Genomic DNA, 17,890 nt, shown 5'->3' with positions numbered 1-17,890 from the left:
CGTGAGCAGCGAGGAGAGAAACCAAAATGAGCTTGGATCCTCACCAGGATAAAACGGGATTTGCTAAGGAAAGGGGTAAGAGCTATGCCATCGCCTTTCTTGGCAACCATTCAGAACGGCCATCTCTTCTGAGGGCCGGGCCGGGCCCCTCTCTGAAGACCAGTGAGAGAGCACCCTGGAGCCTTGGCCACCTGGAAGCACCGTGCTGGGTGCCTTACGTGCAACCCCACGTACCCCACGTACACGCTCTGGGAGGGAGGAACTGTGGTGACCCTCACACACAGCTGAACGCCACAGGCGCACACACTGAACTCAGGGCCAAGATGCCAGCGCGGCCCCAGGGGCCTTAGGTCACGGCAAGGCGTTTGAACTTTACCCGGAGAGAAGGGAAAAGCACGTGAATGACTGTGAGCAGGAACACGACACCGCCGTGGTTTAAAGGGAAAATTCTGTGGAAGGGAGACCGGAAGGGAATGCAAGCGGAGGTGTGAAGAGCAGTCACGAAACTCTCAGAGGACGGGGGCCTAAGGTGGGATGGTGGCGTGGGGGTGGGGAGAAGCGGGCAGTTCGAGAGAAGCAGGATCGACAGGACTTGGAGGCGACCGGGTGAGTGAGGTGAGGGAGAAGGGGTCCAGGGCAGTGCCCAGGATGTTGGCTGGAGCGGGGTGGATGGAGCTGCCACTCTCTGTGGCAGGGAGCCCAGGCGAGAAGCAGGTGACCGAGAGCAGCGTCCACGCGATGGTCGTGCGGGAGCACCTGAGGGAGGCTGCCTCCCAGTGGCACGTAGGACGTATGTGCGGAGGCCGTCAGTATACAGATGGAGTGGATGAACTACGGACTCTCCCAGGGAAAGGCTGCAGAGGAGAAGCGAGAACCTAGGTAAGCATCCAGGGGAACCCCATGTTTGGAGAAGAGCGGAGGAAAAGAGACTGACAAAGACATGGTCAGTGGTGCAGGAAGAAAATGGGAAAATCAGCAAGGAGGACGTGGCCAGCGAGCATTACTACATCAGGAAGTGCCACTGAGGCAACTCTGTCTCCACCGGGACCATCCTAGGGCACGTCACCATCTTTCTTCCCTGGACTCCCGCAGCGGCCTCCTGACTGGTCGCACCTCCCTTTGGTCCGTTTCTATACAACATCCAGAGGGACTTTGCTTTAAAACTCTCACTTTGCCCTTAGACTGAAATGTGTGTTCCATTTCATGTCTTGCCAGGCCTTGTGTGATTTGGCCCCTGACCACTCTTTCCCCTTCCTTTCTTTATAATCTCTCCCTTCTATCCTCCAGCCTTGGTGAACTTCTGCTTCCTTGAACACAGCGAGCTCTTTATCACCCCCAGAGCCTTTGCACTAGCTGTTGTGTCTGCCAGAAATCCTTTCTACCTTCTTTTTCAAGTGGCTGGGCCCTCTTCTTTTCCCATAGGCCCTAACCTAACCCCCTCATCCTCAAAAAAGTCTATAATGGCCCCTCTGTCTAAACTAGGGTCCCCCACAGTTTTCTATCATAGCATTGTATTTGTTTTCCTTCTTAATGCAAGCCAATATTTGTGATTTGGGGACTTATTCTTTTTTTCCTCTCTCTTTCTTGATAATAAGGAAGAGCCGCATACCTGGTTTGTTCTCCATTATATCCCCTGACCTAGTTCAGGGTCATCATTTAGGGATGACTTTAACCTTTAAGTAACAGACAACTGAACCAACAGTAGCTTAAACTAATACGTTTTTCTTTTTTTTCTCGCATAGCGAGAAATCTAGTGGTAGGTTCATTAGCTCAATGCTTACATCTCTGCACTTGCCTTGCTGTTTCCCTCATGGCTGCAAGATGGCTGGCGCAGCTCCTGCCATTGCACGTTCGTCCATGTTCAAGGTAGGAAAAAAGGGAGAGGAGGAAAGGCTGTATCAGTAGTATCATCTAATTTTATGAGTAAACAAGCAGACACTCCCCCAGCAGATTTCCACTTATATCTAATGGGCCAGGACTGACATAGAGCCCCCATACCTGCAACAGAGATGGGGTAAGTGTGTGTGTGTTTAACTTTCCAGCCTCTGGAGTGGGGAGCAACAAGGGAAAATGACATTCAGAATGGCTTCGGAGTAGCTAATCTACAGGGGTTTCTGCAAGAGGACAGTGAGTAGGGCTATTTACCTGGAATCAAGAATTTGGGACAGGGAGAAATGAGAGACAGCTGAAGAGATGGGTGGAGGCCAGATTGCAGAGGATCTTAAAGGTTTTAATTCTACATTCTCACTTTTTTTTTTTTAATGTTTATTTTTGAGAGGGGGCGGAGAGAGGGAGGGGCAGAGAGAAACGGAGACACAGAATCTGCTCCAGGCTCGGGCACAGAGCCCCATGCGGGGCTCGAACTCACAAACCATGAGATCATGACCTGAGCCGAAGTCAGGCACTTAATCAGCCAAGCCACCCAGGTGCCCCCTCTACATTCTCACTTCTGAGCTGGTGCAAATGGCTTTGCACTTGGCTGCCTTCCTCTGTCGGTGGTTCCTGTTCCCCATCTCTCCTCTCTCCCCCTTTGAAAGCCCAGAAGAGTGGAGCGCCATCAAAGTGCAGAAGGGATTGATTTTCAGTCCCCCTACCCCACAGTGAGGACATGGGGTGACTGGATGGTGATACAGTGAATTAAGAAAAAAAGAGGGACAGGAGCGAAGGAAATAAAATGTTTATCTTCAGTCTGGATTTAACAATGAAAAACAACCACAGAAACCAGGGTTTCCAATTGCCAATCTGTGAACTAGTGAAGGTAACATCTTTTCCTGACTCCCATGTACTTCTCATCTGTATCTTTCCCAAAATAGAACTTTATGAAAAGGCCCTCTGGCCCCATCTCCCTCCTTCTCTCCCTGGGGTCTGGAGTAGAGCATATAGTTAACATTTGAGATTATTGTGTAATGAAGTTGGAAACCAGGAAACTGTAGAGTCCAGATATTAACAAATTATCTAAACTATGCTCGGGGTCTGATGCTAGGACCACAGCCTGGAACTGCATATATAAGGATGCTGTCTCTGCCTTCAGCCAGAAGCCATCTTCCTGTGGCATTAATACCCTTGTATGTTTTGTGAGCACCACCCAGTAAGCTTTGTCCTGTACATAACCCAGCACGATACCTCACTCTCCTGCTTACGCGAGTGCTTAATGGCCATCAGGTGATTGTGGCTGTGACTACAGTGGAACATTTGGCCGAGTTCAGGGAACTGGTCATCACTTGTTTAAGGAAGACCTCCTTCATTTACATTTGGCTTCTTCACTCTTGAGTAAAATTACTTTGATCTTGAGCACAGTAATTAAAGCTTCATAGCATTTGGTTGAATGCCATGGATCTTGCCTTTGATTGAATTTATATTCTTGACTAGCTCTAGGCTTTCTCTTTAGAGATGTTTTGTTTCGCTAGCAATGATCATTCTGTAGAAGTTTGGGGAGAGACCCGAGCGATGTGCACAAATGCAGAACGGAGAATCCATCTGTGTGAGGTGGAAATGCCAAAGAGGACTGAAAGTGTGGCAGGAATCGGTACGGGCTGCATAGAGCAACCTCGTAATCAAACTTCAGATAAAACTTAAGTTTTCCTTGGCAATGAGTTCATTAGACCCTCATCAGAAAGTCATGTTATGAGCTGGCTCAAACCCAGCTTCTTTTCATGTCTTGCCTCTTCTCCTCTCCTGGGCTCCTTATCCTCCAATAGCATGAGAATACATGCTGGTTCTCCAAAGGTACCCCTCACTTTCCCCACTCCGTGCCTTTGCTCACACTGCTCCCACACCTAGAACCTCCCCTTGCTCCCTATCCATCCCTCACATCCCGGCTGAAGTGACTTCACATCTTTCTCTGATTCCCCCAGTTACACCCCTCTTCCCCATGTCACCCCCAGAGTATAAGGATATGTGCACGGTGGATGCTCAGTCTTGCTAATGTAGATTGTTTTGAATTTTAAAATGAGGGCTATTGGTAACTAACATCTATGGAGCGTTCGTCATGTCCCAGGCATGTCCCTAGGCAAACTCATTATGTGAATTATTTGTTCTATACAACAACCCTGTGAGGTAGTCACAGGCGCCGCCATTTCTACCCCATTTACAGATGAACTGGGTCAGCTCAGGAAGGTTCATTAACATGCGCCGGGCTGCACAGATGGTACATGACAGAGCTAGAATGGGAGCTCAGGAAGTTTGACTCCAGGACCGAATACTCCTTAACATTCAGTTCAACATCTGGCAAGAAGGAAAGGAGGCCAGGAGGGAATATACTGGGTGGACGCTCCCTCCCTGTATAATTTATACTGAGGCTGAGCCAAAGTGGCAATGATATAATCCCTGTATCCCTAGGGTGCATGGCATGGCCCGAAATTTCGGTGAACCAAACTCCAGGAACTTAAAACTCCAGAAATAACACAGATACCCAGCAGCAACCTATTCGCTACCTGTCAAACCAGCAGCCTTGGTCTGTCCCGTCTCTCTCTTTCCCTCTACAGATTAAAATTCAGCTAAAAGAGGGGCGCCTGGGTGGCTCAGTCGGTTGAGCGCCGACTTCCGCTCAGGTCACGATCTCGCAGTCCGTGAGTTCGAGCCCCGCATCGGGCCCCTGTGCTGACAGCTCAGAGCCCGGACCCTGTTTCAGATTCTGTGTCTCCCTCTCGCTGACCCTCCCCCGTTCATGCTCTGTCTCTCTCTGTCTCAAAAATAAATAAATAAACATTAAAAAAAATTTTTTTAATTCAGCTAAAAGGAGTTCATATACCACCAATGCAAACACAGGACTATTGCCCCTCCTTAAACAATGTCCACAACGTACTTTTGAATATATCATGTGTGTCTGTAATCATGTTGTCTCCACTCTCATTTTAGAGTCCTTTCTTATGGGCCACCAAATGGGGGCATTCACACAGGGTGTTTGCAGGGTGAGCGGAGTGTGTTTCATGAACGGAGAGGCCTCAACCAGAGGCAGAGCCCCGTCAAGCCTCAGCCATTCTAGAAACCAAGAGGAACCTTCAGCACTTGGTTGTGTCTGCAAAGGCCCCATGGAGGAAACAGAGTTATTGGAATCTATGTAATTCTTAGGAGAAGGGCTTGGTGGTCGTTGGACAATACTGCCCTTGATTCCTTCCCTCTCACAGAAAATGAGGTGTCCCACTGTCTGTCGAGACCTGTCCTGTCACCTCTGCTGGGGCCAGGTCTCACTTCCATAAGAATTCTGGACTATCTTACTCCACCCTTATGATTTCAATCTTTCCCTCTTCGCTGGCTCTCTCCTCTCCAACGTATGATCATCTCACACCCTCCAGTTAAAACAGAGAAACTTCCCTTGGTCCTGTCTTGTCTTCCAGGTACCATTTCATTTCCTCCACAAATTGCCTTACAAATTACTTTACACACAGGGGCACCTGGGTGGCTCAGTCGGTGGAGCATCCCAACTTCGGCTCCAGGCACGATCTCACAGTTTATAGGTTTGAGCCCCGCATTGGGCTCTGTGCTGACGGCTCAGAGCCCGGAGCCTGCTTTGGATTCTGTGTCTCTCTCTGTCTTTCCTCCATTCACATTCTCTGTCTATGAAAATTAATTAATTAATTAAAATAAAAACAAATTACACACAGAGTATTCATTTCCTTGCCTCTCGTTCACTCTGTTGATAGACATTTACGTTCTCTGAAAGTGATCCTCCTTCACAAAGTCCAGCAGGCACATTTTGGTCTTTATCAGGGTAAATGGCTCCTCTGTACCATTTGATAGAGACACCACCTTCTCCCTTGCATTCCTCCTTTGAACACCTGTGATCTGTCATTCTCGAGGTGCACCTACCCCAGACTACTCCGTACTGCCTTCACTCCCCACCCTGCCCTTAGGTTGCTGTGGTTCTTGGGGGGGTGGGGTAGAGTCGGGTAATACTCTACCCTCTTTCTGCCACATCAGTTGCTCTGCACACCCTCCCAAGGGAGCCCATCCATGATGTCACAGATCACGTGCCTGGGTTCTGTGACCATCCGTGTGCCAGTGACTCCCAAGTGTTCGATTCCAGCCCAGACTTAACTTTTGTATGCATCCCATCTCCTTTCAAAAGGTGGCCTGCAGGCATGTGGAACTAAGAAATGAGTCCACTGCTAAGACCTACACTGAACAGACCCCCTCTCAGTGATGCAAAAACATAAGACCTTTGAAATAACCACTTGTGGGGGGTTAATAGGTAATTGATAAGGCCTGCCCTTTTCTGGAGTCTCTTTCCGGTAGGAAGAGAGGTGGGTGTATTCATTTATTCTTCAAGTTACACCTTCGAGTGCATCCATCTCCACATTTGTCAGCATAGCTCACCAATTCCATGTGATTTCTTGAATGCTGATAGGTAGGCTTATTTGTTTTTGTATTCTCAGCTCCCAGCAGAATACCAGTTCTTAGCAAAGGCTCAGTGTCTGATTGCGGGATGAATAAATGAAAGAATGTGCCTCCCAATTTATGCAGCTGCTGAGAGACAGCTGGAAAGTGAGGGTGAAGGGGTGTCCCGTCTCCCTGTCATCCAGCTTGGTACCAAGCTTGGAACCTGGCACATGAAGAAAAGGACAAAAAAGCAAAAATAAATCTAAAAGCTCCAGATTGCATTTATCCAACAGACTACCTGACATATTCACACACACAATTCACAGGTACTTTGGACTTGATGTGTCTGAAACTGAACTCTCCATCCAGCCACCAAGACCTTTTCCTGTCTCAGTCTTCCTTGTCTAAGTAGCACACCATCCCCCTACTAGCTTGAGGCAAAAACCTGGAAATCTGCCTGGTAAGAGACAAACCCTTAGTTGGTGGGTGGTCCTCAAGCAGCTTCTCCCTCTCCTGTGTGGCTATCGTCTGATACCAGAGTATTCCTCTTGCCAACAAGGCCATTCTCCTTGGAAAACCCCCATTTTAACTTGACCAGTCAGCCAATTGTTTCTTGTCTCCTCCCAACTTCTCTTACAGAGACTGGAGGGGTGGGTAGGGAAGAGTGGAGACCCTCTCCTGGATCACCATTCCCACGGTGCCTCCAGGCAAGCTTGGCCAAGAGTGACAGTCCAGGGGACCACATACATGTTGCTGACTGTCTGCTGCTGAGTCCTCGCTATTAACCATGCTTTAGCTTATGTTTATAGCTTGTGGTGTTAGGCTCTCCTCTTGGGCGTAACACATTCCTGATTCCTTCTCATCGCTCATTCATTTCACAAATATTTATGGAGCCCCCACTGTATGCTATATGCCCACTGTTGTGGGCGATCAGATTCATCAGTGAAGGGGCACCAGCGTGGCTCAGTCGGTTGAGCGTCCGACTTCGGCTCAGGTCATGATCTCGCAATTCGTGAGTTCAAGGCCCGCATTGGGCTCTCTGCTGACAGCTCAGAGCCTGGAGCCTGCTTCCGATTCTGTGTCTCCCTCTCTCTCTGCCCCTCCCTGCTCACTCTCTCTCTCTCAAAAATAAATAAACATTAAAAAAAATTAAAGATTCATCAGTGAACGAAACAAAGATCCTTGCCCTGTGGAGTTGGGTACGTAGGTAGTAAACAGTAGACATAATAAATCATTTACTACCTTATATTTTAGAAAATAATAAATGCTATGGCAAAATTAGAAGGTAGAGCTGGATAGAAGGTAGAGCTGGATAGAAATAGAAATTAGAAGGTAGAGCTGGATAGAAAATAGGCAATGTTAGAGGATGGTGTGAAATTTTTACTAGTGTGGAAAGGCCCCATAGAGAACAAAGACTTGAGGCAGTGAGCGAGCTAGCCATGTGGATATCGGGAGTGGGGCGGGAGGGACGGGGGGGGGGGGGGTGGGGGGGGGAAGCACATTCTAGGCAGAGGAAATAGCCAATGTGAAGCCCTAAGACAAGGTACGCCTGTGTGACTGAGGCCAAGCTGGCAGGTCAATGGGGCTGCAACAGCAAAGGCCAGAGCACAGAAGGCGAGTTCAGAGAGGTAATGAAAAGGGCTGATCCTGTCAAGCCTTAGAGGCCACTTTATTTTATTTTTTTAATTTTTTTTAAACTTTATTTATTTTTTTGAAACAGAAACAGAGCATGAATGGGGGAGGGTCAGAGAGAGGGAGACACAGAATCCGAAATAGGCTCCAGGCTCTGAGCTGTCGGCACAGAGCCCGACGCGGGGCTCGAACTCACAGACTGTGAGATCATGACCTGAGCCAAAGTCGGACGCTCAACTGATTGAGCCACCCAGGCGCCGCTCAGAGGCCACTTTAAAGCGTTGGTTTTCCCTCTGCACAAAAGGGAGAAGACCATTGCAGTATTTTAAGCAGATACATAATCAAAGCCGTCCTTTGAAAGAATCACTCTGCTGCTGTACTGATTACATACTATAAGAGGCACAGGGTCGGGCTTGGGGTGGGGACAAGAGCAGAAGCAGATGGCCAGCTAGGCGTCTTCCTTCAGCCAAGCAGACAAGGGGTGATGGTGACTTGGGCCAACGGGTGACACCGAAGTGGTGAGAAGCGATCAGAGTCTGTATGTATTTTCAAGGCAGAACCAATAGGATTTCCCATTAAATTGCATATGGGGCGTGAAAGAGAAAAGTCAAGATGATGCCAAGGTTTTGATTTGAGGAACTAGAAAGATGGAGTTACTATAAACTGAGATGTGGAGGGGGGACTGGTGAAGCAGGTTGGGGGTTTCAGGGGCCCAGTCTTCCTTTATTCTCTGTCTCTCAACCACCAGCAAGTCAGATTCCTCTTCCAAAGGGTCCCTGGAATCCCGCTGGCTCCCACCTACCGCCCCCACCAGCCCTAGGAAACAGACAGCCACCATCACGGCCCGTCTGGGCTGGAGGTGGCCTCCTGCTTCCTGTCCTGATCCTCTCCGATCCACGCTCCTGCCCCCCAGTTCCTAAGCGGGTCAGTCTGATGCTCAAGCTGGATCACATCACTAACCTGCTAACCGCCCTTTAGTGGTTTCTGTGGCACCGGACTCCGTTCCCTGGGTCCCAAGCGCCTGCACCGTCTGATGCTCACCTCCTGTCCCACTCTCAGCCCTTGCTGCAGACACAGTGGCCTTCTTTCAATTTCCCAAACACTCCACTCTTTGGCAGCCTCGTGCTCCTGCTCGTCTTACCTCTCTGCCTGGATTGCTCTTCCTCTTTCTGCATGGTCCTGGCTGGCTCTTTCCTGTCCCGTCCCATCCCATCTCTGCTTCAGTGTCCCTTTCGCTGAGAGACCCTCCTAAGCCACCCTAACAGAGGCACTCCCCACTCCCATTTTTCGCTAGTACAGGCTCTTTTATAGTACTCTCCACAACCAGTAAATAATGTATATTTATATATTTTATTTGCTGTCTTACTGCCTGTTCTCCCACCAAACTGCAGGCTCATTGAGGCCAGAAACATGTCTGTCTTCTTCATCTCTACGTCCGCGGCATTTGACACAAGAAGTATTTACGGATGTTCCATAGCCATGTGTGGGTATGGGAACAAATGAATCATATTAAGTGTAATGCAATAGAAAGCTTAAATGCCATAAATAAAATTACCCTCGGAATAGCATCTATATCCTTTAAAATACAAGGCTCTGGGCCCCTCCTCCTCTCTCACCTGTTCATGCCCCACCCCCCACTCACCTACTTGTCATTCCTGGCCTCAGCCACTGTGCATACAGGCTGTTTCCTCCATCTGGAGCCCTCTGATTCCTCGTTTCACGTAGCTTAGCTTGGCTTGCACATGTCTTCCTCTGATAGGTCTTCTCGGATTCCCCCATCGGGTGTACCCACAGATTATTTACTGAATGCCTAATGTTTCCATTATCCGCTCGCTCTCCACCCACCTCAGTCTATAAGCAACTTGAATACAGCAATGGGCCCTAGGTCTCATTAGCTGTGACAGCTCAAGCGAAAACAGATGCTCAGAAACAGAAGAATGAATGAGTGGGCACCTGGTGTCTCAGTCAGTTAAGTGTCTGACTCTTGGTTTCAGCTCAGGTCATGATCTCACGGTTCTTGGGTTCAAGCCCCACACGGAACTCTGCACTGACAGCACAGAGCCTGCTTGGGATTTTCTCTCTCTCTCTCTCTCCCTCTCTCTCTCTCAAAAATAAAATAAATAAACCTTAAAAAAAGAACAACAAATGAGCAAATGAATGAATTAATGCCGATAATACATTTCTAGAGAGAGGCTCTAGAAGTAAACAAATGGACTACCTTCCTTTGTAGACCTAACATTTGAATTTAGCATCATAGTTTGCATGTTGACAATTAAGTTACGAAAGTCCTTTAAAATTAATAGTATTCCTAGGTTCAACAGTCTTATTTAAACTTTCATAGAGTTTATATCATCATTTTGCTTTCAAGACTCTTTAACCCAGCCCACACCAAATTATCACACAAATCACTGATGTTTTCTTCTTTAAGTAAATATACCCACAGGAAAGAGGAAACATTTCCGTAAGTTCAGAGAAATCGAGAAAATTGTCTAGATCAGAGAGCTAGTTCATAGCTGGTATCCAAACCCAAGTCGGATTCCAGGCCAGTGCCCATTTGATGAAACTAGAATTTTTCAAACTTTTTGTTAACCCCAGCCCACAGTCAGAAATACGTCTTACATTTCAACCCAGTAACAGCACATGCACACCCCCACACACTGATGAAACAAATGATATGAAAATATGAAACGATATTTCCCATTACTACCAATGGTAAATAAAAACATAGCAGAGTTCACATTGCATACGATTCTATTGGTATTTACATAGAGGATAAAAATCCAAAATTGAAAATAAACAAAAATTTAGACATGATTTTTCCTTAGTGAACAGATGTGCTTACCTGCTTGTAAATTCATTCCAGTGGAATACCTGAGGACAAATGTAATAATTCCAGCTGCTGGACAAAGTGTACACCTGAGGATATACATCTAATACACTGTTGAACCTGGTTCTTTGCCTTTTTTAATCCAGTAAAAGTTGAAAACCCTAACAATTCACCCAAATGTGTTGTTGTGATTGGCAATATAGTAATACTCTCTATGTAGAACTGGAAATTTATTAAAATCTCAATCTAAATAACAAACATAATACCTCTTAATCATTCTTCAGTATCAGAATGAAATGAAATTACTTATTCTCTTTTCTGTTCACGAAGTTTCATTCAATTATGGATTCAGAGTTATTGATTCAGATTCAGTGAAAAGCAAATGTATCTTTTATTCAATGTTTTCCCTGCAAGCTTCAGCTTTTCCTCTACAAAGGAATGATTGGGACTTTGAGAGAAAAATGAAGTGTAACAGTAACTCTCATTTTATTTCATTCAAGCTGATTTTATAATGTTCCCTTCTAGGGGTGCCTGGGTGGCCCAGTCGGTCGAGTGGCCGACTTCGGCTCAGGTCATGATCTCACAGCTTGTGAGTTCGAGCCCCACGTTGGGCTCCGTGCTGACAGCTCGGAGCCTGGAGCCTGCTTCCGATTCTGTGCCTCCCTCTCTCTCTGCCCTAACCCACTCACAATCTATCTCTGTCTCTCTCAAAAATAAACATAAAAAAAAAATTTTATAATGTTCCCTTCTATGTGTTGCAATAATGTTGGGAACATACAGCAGCTGGAATTATTACATTTTTAAGGAAAATTTAAAGACTGGAATGAACATCGTTTCAATGGAGTGCTGGTCGCTCTCTGATCGTATGGGGATGTGGGCCTGAGGCGTTAACTAGACTACACCCCCACGTACCCACCCAAGTAAAACATGTCAGTTTTCATTTGGAGCACTGAATGAAGTTTCAACGCACTTCAAAGCTTGATGACAGGAACAAAGATTTAGAGGTTAGGTGTGAAATTGGCATGTGTTTCAGACCAGGACAACTACAACCTTGAAAAATATTATATGCACTTCTACTACACAAAAAGCGTATTTGTCACTGGGACATCTTTGTCGATGGGTTATACAGAGCCTTCTCTCAGGATCCAACAGTTTATGAAAGTTACATTTCTCGTGTGGGCAGGCACTGGTATTGTCCACAAATTTTCCATAGGGATTCATTATTTCCAATATTAGCTAAGCCAACATTTGCTATCTTGCTGAGTACCGTGCCGTCTTCCAGATGCTCATTTTTTTGGTCATTTGACCACTCAGTGGGTAAGTAGGTAGGTATTCACCTCTGGAAATGAAAAACAGGAGAGTAGCACATTGGCAAATCAGGGGGGAAAAAAAAAAAGACCAACCCAGCTCTTTTAGTGTTGATCTCTCTAAACTTGCCAACTCAGACTTGATTCTGCAAATCCACTCAGTAGTAATTGCCAATGTCACCTTTGCCTTCAAAGTGGATTTCGTCACCCAGTACTGGCTTGGCTTTTTTAGAACTCTGTAGAAATAAACATTAAGCTATAGAAAACTCATAGCGATGCAAACAATTCTTACCTATAGACATGTACATACGTTCTGTTCAGTGTAGTGTCAGTGAAACACCTGGAACAATAGGATCCATTTCCCAGATGGCTTTTCCATTCCCATGTCTGGTGCTGTGGTGTGGATGGCTGGAAGACGGAGCTGGTGCTGTTGACCAGCGAACCTACCTGTGGTCTCTTAGTGGCTTGGGATTCTCAGAGCATCACAGCTGTGTAGCTGTGTCTCAGGAGAAATCATCTGGGGATCAAGTATTCCAAGGGACCAAAGCAGAAGCTACAAGTCTCATTTTGACCCAGCCTCAGAATTCACACATCATCACTTCCACCATATTTTATTGGTTACAAGAGAGTCAGCCAAGTGAGATCTCCCCTCAAGTGGTGGGGAATTCGACCCCGTTTCTTGACTGGAGGAATGTCCAGTAACGACAGCCATCTTTTAAAACTGCCCTGTCTTTTGGAATCCTTGAATGTGTGTGACATGTTATAGTTTTCTTCCAAAATTGTTAATTAAGGATGCCCCCAAATCAGCCTAATATGCACTTTTACTATCCGAGTATCATGTCCGAAAGGACTTGCCAAATGAGATATTTTCCCAGTTCAAGAAATCTAAATCTTATTTCTGAGTTTATGTATCATGCTTTGCTTAATATTGTATCTTATGGTGACCAGAAATTCTGCCATGTATAGTAAGTAGATGTGGTCAGCTCCAACATCTGAACAAAATATTTCTACAGGCTTTGCTCACTGGCATCTCACTTGGTTTCAATGAATCCATGAGGTTCAAGAAATTTAGGTGCCAAAGATTCATGATGAATAAACCATGATTGCTAATCAGTTTTTAATAACTCTGATATTGTTTCTGCGCATATTTGTTGTCCAAGCTTGTAATTTCTTTGCAATGTTTCCAGATTAAATAAACCTTGAATCAACAACATATTGTTCCAACTCAGAGATTATATTTAATCTAGTTATAAGTAAAATGAAATGTAAACAACTTAAAAAATCTTCCATAAAAATTGTCTTGTCGCTCGTATCTGATATAATCAAAAGTGTTGGCAACTTAGATCAGTGATGTTATCGAGTTAAATCACAAAATTTATAGCAGACTATAATTATGCTAAAACATAGCTTCTCTATGCTCTGCAATAAGACAGATTTGATGAGATATTATGGTATACAGATCTTCCTCGATTTACAACGGGGTTACATCCTGATAAATCCATCTTATGTTGAACATAGAGTACGTTTAAAATGCATTCAATACACCTAACCTACCAAGCATCATATCTTAGCTTAGTTTGCCTTAAGTGTGCTCAGGGGCGCCTGGGTGGCTCAGTCAGTTAAGCGTCCAACTTCAGCTCAGGTCATGATCTCATGGTTTGTGGGTTTGAGCCCCGCATCAGCTCGGAGCCTGGAGCCTGCTTCCGATCCTGTGTCCGCACCCCGCCCCGCCCCGCCGCCCCTTCCCTGCTCACATTCTGTGTGTCTCCCTCTCAAAACTAAACAAACATTTAAAAAAAACCTTTTCACGTGCTCAGAAATTTCCATTTGCATAAAGTCGGGCAAAATCATCTAATACATATAATAAAGTGTTGGCTATTTCATAGAATTTATTGAATACTATGCTGAAAAACAGAATGCTTGGATGGGGGCAGAGTGATTTTAAGTGTATGGAGGTGTTTAGCCCCATCATCTTGTGGCTGACCGGGAGCTGTCGGCTGCCACCACCCAACATCAGGAGAGGATTGCTCAGCACGTAGTTAGCCCGGAAAAAGATCAAATTCAAATTTGAAGCTCAGTTTCTACTCTTTGGCACCACCATAGTCCAAAAATTGGAAGCTGAACCCCGGAAAGTCAGCAGACTGTAAATTTCATTAAAAATTATGTGTCAAGTCTGTGGTTTTTGCTAAGCTCTGCGTATTTAATTAAATCACGTTTAGGTGATTTTCATATTTAAGGTCCTGCCTCTGCTTTTTCCCTTTTATAGTGCTTAGTCAACATTTTTCTCAATGTTGTTGTGTTTACGCTTCCAGATGCAGCAGTTAAACCTGACATACCTCTATATTTTGCACATCATCTCTTTTCTTCTAATGAGGATAAAACAACCCAATATGAAAGCAATGTATGCTAGTTCAATTAAAATGTTACAGTAGTTGCAAACTGCAAAAAAAAAAAAAAAAAAAAAAAAAAAAACCAACTTTGGATAATTTCCTTTCCAAAACCTACCCTGCTCATTCATAAATGAGACTCAGTTGAGTCTTGACACTTTGCTGACCCAGATAAAACATTGTAGGTTCCTCGCAACTAACTGCACATCCTATTAATATACAATTAAACTGTACAGTGGTAACATCCTGATATTATATGCATTAAATTGACCATATATGGGAAAGTTTAATGAGATGCCCAAAGCCTGCTACGTAATTTGCAGGGCCCAGTGCAAAATGAAAATGTGGCACCCTACCTGGCCATGGGTAAGTCAGTCCCCCCTTTCCAAGAGCCCACCACCTCAATCCAAGGGGAGAGGTGACCCCTGATGGAGTATGCCAGCAGTCATGGGGCAGGACCAGAAATGGGGAAGCCAAGTGACCCAGGGCGCCAAGTGGTGGTAGGGAGTAGGCGACAAAGAACTTGTCTCAGGGAAGCAGAGAGACAATGGGAGGCAGGATCACGCCTGATCCCAGACTCTAAGGTCTCAGTGCCTGCTCCATTGTCTCATCTGACTTCACGTTCATCACACAAAGACAAAATTAAGAATTTCGAGATGGTGACCACAAGGCGCTAAATTTGAAGCATGGGATCCTTCTGAATGGGAGTCCCTGAGCAACTGCCCTGGTGGCACCACCATGAAGCTGGTCCTGGAGATGCCAGTGAGCAAAATGAGCAGGTGACCCAGTCCTGGCCAGCACCCCGCGCCACACGGCCAGCCCTCGCCGGGCTGCGGGGTGTGCTGCAGGATGCCGAGCATCTGACGTACTCTCGTAATCTATTTTTTTATCTTTCTTTCTTTCCGGTCATGACCCATGTGTCATGTCTGAGTGCTCCTCTCTTCCGAGGCCTGTCCTCCCGAGGTGGGAAGTGTCAGGGGGACAGCCAATATGGCAGCAGGAATGTGCCAGCAATCAGATGGCCCTGGCCATCCCCTCTAACATTCCATACCTTCGGTACCTCCCTTCATCTCTCTGGGCCTCTGCCTCCTTGCTATGCAATTTCTCATGTTATACTATTGGCTTCCTACTTATTAATTATTAATGAGAGGGTGAGACTAGGTGACCTCTAACATTCCCTCCAGGTCTGTTTCTGGAAGAAAGAGACAACACAAATCGGTGTTTGGCAAAAGGCGTTGGGCCTCTTGACTGTTTTGTCTTCATTTTTATTGGACTTGTTATAATCAATATACTCTGATTCATCAAAGCCACATTTGAACTGTTTGGTGAGATGTCGTTGCCGCATAAAAGCCAAAAGAAAGGAGATGTGAGTAATGTGGACGTGTGTAGGCAAAGAAGGCCCTCGTTTCCTTAAGGCCTGGCAGCAGATGGGTTAATTCCATGACCCCAGATTTTTGAATGGCAATAATTAGTACCTGAGACAAGCTCTTTTATCTAAGATTCTCAAAGGGCTTTGTGGTCATTAACCCATTAATTCACCTGCCTCAAGCCATCAGGAGCTCAGGAAGAATCTTCTTAGAAGACAAGCATGCTGGAAATGGAAACATCACCACAGTGAGGAGTGGCCATGAGTAACTAGCTGGGGGGGGGGGGGGAGGGGGAGGGGAAGGGTCACCAGAAACAGTTTTCTTGGAAGAATTAAATGGGAAATCCTCTGCTGTTCTACAGACAGCAATGTAACTACTCACGAGGCTCTCTGAGTGAATTCTCATGGATGTCCCATTTCATCATCTGGAAAAATCTCTTTACCCTTAAAGTAAACTTTAGATTAGCTTTTACAGTTTCTGACAAACCACAATTATGCCTAAAGCAAGTAAAGGAGAGGACTCTCCTCCCTGGAATATTCTTCTCTCAAAGAGGGGGGCGGGGGCGGAATGGCTCTTTAAAGTTGAAGAGTCTCTAAAGATAGAGCACCACTTCAGAATGAATTTGTCTGGGGTTTGTTAAGGTCCTGACTTGTTTGCTGGTAGTTTCCATTAAAAAGCTTCTGCTGGCAAACCACACTGCTAAGACCTGCCTTCACAAGGTCAGGAATTCTATCATTAGACTCTCCCAGCTGAACAATCCACCCATCACCAAGGATGGCCAGGTGCTATGGGGGCATAAAATGTGGAGACTGACCCCCCACCAAGCAGCTATAACTCTAATCAAGGGGGTGAGGCCAATACAAAGAAAATAAATTAATACATTTATTATTTATTACTATTTTGAATTCATTGATTATTTTATTTATTGAAAATCGATTGATGCAAATAAAATGGACAGAAAATATGGTTTCCACTGATTGTGAAGAACACAGACCCAACCCCAGCATGCCTTGGAGTTCATGGTAGGAGGTGAGTGGTGAGGGCTCCAGGGATTAAGGGAGTCAGGGAAGCTCACAGAGGAAATAAGAGATAAATCTTAGAGGTAGGGAAAGTATTTGGTTAGGGAACAGGATCAGTGGAAATAAAGCAAAAAGCAGTTCAGGTCATGGACAACATCTAAGAGAAGGCAATCAGACCGGAGTTTGTTTCTTTATGCACAGTGGGAAAACCAACCTGGATAAACCATAGGGCCAGGAGACCTGAAAGAAATACAGTTGGATGAGAAAGATAGGGCCAGATCGCAGAGTGGCTGGAAACCAAACTAACAAGTACTGACTTGGGGTCTTTGGAAGTCCTCTATCAAAATGCAAATACCCAGCGAAAGAACCAAGGAGTAAACTGGGGGGTGTAGAGGTGCGGTCAGTATAGGCTGGACACTACTAATGTGTTCCATTATACACTGTCACAGGAGAAAAGGGATTTGTTACACCAATATTGGCTGGTAAATTCAACTGTGAGTTCCATCTTTGGCCTTGGGATGCCCTGATGGAATGAAACCCAGAACAGGTGTCTTCTGATAGGAATGAGGAGAGGAAGGACAACGGGAAATTGTACCAAAGGCTTCAGCATTGCCAGGAAGAGCTGGTCAAGGTAGGGGCCCACACTTGTTGGACAGCCAAAGCCTGAGGAAAGACTTCCACTGGATAGGGAAGAGTCGTAGAGAAGACAAATTTCCCCTAATTCACAATTTTGCCAACCGCAGGCCCTTTTAATGCACATAACCCTTCTTTAGGGCCCCGTAAAACTCTTATTCATTAAATGGATACTATTTTGGATCTCACAACCAAAATCAAGATGTGGGGAAGAATCCAGATGGCTCTTTAGGGAGGAGGTCAGACGGAGAGTGAAGTGTCCTCACGTAAGGCCAACTGAAGGCCTCTTGCGGCTTCCTAAACACAGTGGAGTATATGGGGAGGAAGCCGTCTCTTCCTAAAGTCACCTTCAGAACCCCCTAAGGCCAACGTGCCTCAAGTTAGCAACAGCATAGAAAAT

Source organism: Prionailurus bengalensis, chromosome B4 (genome assembly GCF_016509475.1).
Source record: "Prionailurus bengalensis isolate Pbe53 chromosome B4, Fcat_Pben_1.1_paternal_pri, whole genome shotgun sequence".
Lineage (NCBI taxonomy): Eukaryota > Metazoa > Chordata > Mammalia > Carnivora > Felidae > Prionailurus > Prionailurus bengalensis.
The sequence above is the reverse complement of the archived record's forward strand: the minus strand, read 5'-3'. Positions refer to the sequence as shown.